A 2917-nucleotide genomic window follows, 5' to 3' on the forward strand; every position below is an offset into this window, starting at 1 on the left:
GACTTCACCCCGCCCCACCACCTCCCCTCACCCGCCACCACTATCCGTGAAGGCACAGTGGGATCCAGGTCTACCACGCCCGTGGCTAAGGACTGTTAGATCACCTCGCTGCCGGCAATGCTCCACCTGACAGTGCTGCCCTATTTCCAACTCCGCCATCACAGCGCCGCAAGAGGCGGGGCTACGGCGCACGCGCGGCGCCTGCTGAGAGTGTGGCGAACCTCGGGGCGGAGCCTGCTGCCGGGCTGGTGAGTCCACCGGGAGGAGTCAAGCTGTAGCGAGTGCGTTAGTTATGAGTCTCTCTGCGATCTAGGCATCTGGTGAGGCAGCACGAAGAAAAGGGAGTTGGTGTGTTTGTCTTTTTCCTGGGCGGCAGTCTTCGCGTCCAGTCCTTAAGGAAATACCCAATTATCCATTTGGAAGACTTCGTGCTGAAATTCTCCCCTTGCTGCAACGCAAATCGGGGACGACCTACAAGGTTTTTTTTTGTTTGTTTGAATCTATGGCAATCTCCGAACCAGCACAGTGCCTGGCGCAAATATTTGCAATAATCAAGTGAAGGAGAAGGACCTTATTCAATTCTGTGTTTGTCCTGCACCAGTGTTACTTAATAATATAGTTTGAAGTAAATACCTCTTGCAAGGGAGTCATTAGGCTTATTTTAAAAAATAAAGTTTTTCTTTATTTTTATTAATTCGGGGTGGGGGGGGAAGCGAAGTCTGTAGCTCTTGAGGCCCCAAGTGTGTACTGAACTGCACTGAGTCCCTCGTTTTTGAAAGCCCCGTCTCAAAACTTCCTGAAGAAAGCTTGTGATTCCATTGGGAAGAAGGGGAGTTTCAGGTACTCCTTGAGCCACTTCAAAAGTACCAAGGAAGTAGAGGCTCTTCTCTGTGGGGTACAAATGGATACCTTTCCATTGATGTGACACCAGACACAACTCAGTGGGATGAGCTGCAATCAAAAATGTACTCATGACAGGAACTGGAAAAATACTCAATGCCTCGTATATAACAGGGTCTATCCAAATATATATTCATTGAGAAGGGGAAAGGGTGAGATTGGGAAACAGTTACTACTTCAAGATTTGCTCTTGCATAAATCTAAGATTTCCATCTCAGACTTGCTTGGGTCTCTGGAGAAACTCTAGATTTTAGGAGCTAGAAGAAACCTAAGATATCATTCAGTTATCCCACAATCAGTTTTGGTTTTAAGATGACAGGTTTATAGCATTTAAATGGTTTGCCCAAATTAGTGGAAGAGCCAGGCCTAAAATTCAAGTATCAAAGACTTCTAGTATTCTTGAATTTAAGAATTAGCAGCTTACCTAATTTTGTATGTTTCTTTTAGCTGGTTGGGTCAATCAATAGCAAGTTTTCTAGAGTTTTACTAAGTGTTTAGAATGTCCTAAATAGGTGGCAAATATTGTACCAGCTCAATCATAAAATTAAAACTCTTATTTTTTTCAGTTCACTTACCCTAGGAATATAGGGAGCATCAGATGAGTAGCCAAGATTGCAGTTGCTAGCTCTTTCAGCTCTAGTCTCCTTTGCTGATTTCTCCTCTAGGTGCTACGTCAACATGTCTGTTTCCCCTTAACTTCGTGCTTGGTCCATTTATCAATTTATATCCTCATAGAAGTAAAATTCTTCTGGTTCCAAATGACTCCCATAGCCATATTCTTTATTTTGAGAACTTTCTCCCAGACTGAAGGTCACTATTTCTGTCTGTAGAATATTCACTTGGTGTCATCTGTCTTATAAAACTTAAGCAAAAATGGGATGCTTTCTTACCCCTAACAAAGGCAGTCTACCACATTAGAAACCTGAATTTATTCTTAACCACTCCGTTCTTATTTCTCTCATGGAAGTAGTCATTAAACTCTACCAATTATGCCTCAGAAAGGTCTCAAACCTATACTCTTCAACTTCTCAGGTTATCTCCTCTCCAAAAAACTCAGTTCCTTACCTAAGATCTTCTGATGGTTCTCCATTATTCACGAGATTGACTTAGTAAGGAAAAGCTTTATTGGTAAAGCTTTTCACAATCTCAGCCTCAGCAATAACTACTTCCCCTCAAGTGCCCTACTCTCCGATGATTTCCTAAATGTATCTTCTGGTTCTTTCATATGTACATGCCTTTCCTTTTCCCTTGAATGTGCTCTATACCAGGGTTTTCCAAACTGAGAATAAGAATCAGGTGGGGTGCTTGTTAGTAAGTACAGCTGCACATACCCCTCCCTAGGTCTAATTTAGAGGGTCTGGGATGGATCCTAGGAAGATAGATCTTTAGTTTAAACAACAGGTTTCTCTTTTACTCCACCTTCAGAATATAATTCTGTTAGCCTTTCAACAGGGAAAGCTTTGCATGCTCAGGCAAAATTCAGTCCTGCAGGACACCAGGCAGCTGCTATTGTAGCAATTGCTACCTACTCTCCTTACTAGCACTAACTAGGCAATATTGTAATTAACCTGACCCAAAAAACAAAACAAACCTTCAATGGATTCTATCAGCTGGGAAATAAAATCTGCACTCAATTTAGCAAACCTATTCTAGATTTGATACAAAATTAAATAAGACAGGATCTCTGACCTCAAGGAGTTCACAAAGTCTAGGGAAGAATATCTCTGCTTGGCATTCAAAGTCTTTCAAATCTTTGCCCAACCTACCTTTCTCATTATCGCTCAAAGGCCTCTCCACAGTCTGCCCTCGACATAGCCTCAGACCCTTAAAAGTGCTGTTCCTTCTACTTGGAATGCTCTTTCCCTCTTCTATTTGAGCTGGTTTGTTTCTGCTTTTCCTTTATCAGTCACCTCAAGTACCTTTTCCTTAGAAAATTCTTTGTTCTCCTGACTACGACAAATCCTGCTGTTGTTACATTCACTTTGTATCTCCTTCAAAACACTTGTCCCAATATCTC

The sequence above is a fragment of the Ailuropoda melanoleuca genome, chromosome 9 (genome assembly GCF_002007445.2).
Source record: "Ailuropoda melanoleuca isolate Jingjing chromosome 9, ASM200744v2, whole genome shotgun sequence".
Classification (NCBI taxonomy): Eukaryota; Metazoa; Chordata; class Mammalia; order Carnivora; family Ursidae; genus Ailuropoda; species Ailuropoda melanoleuca.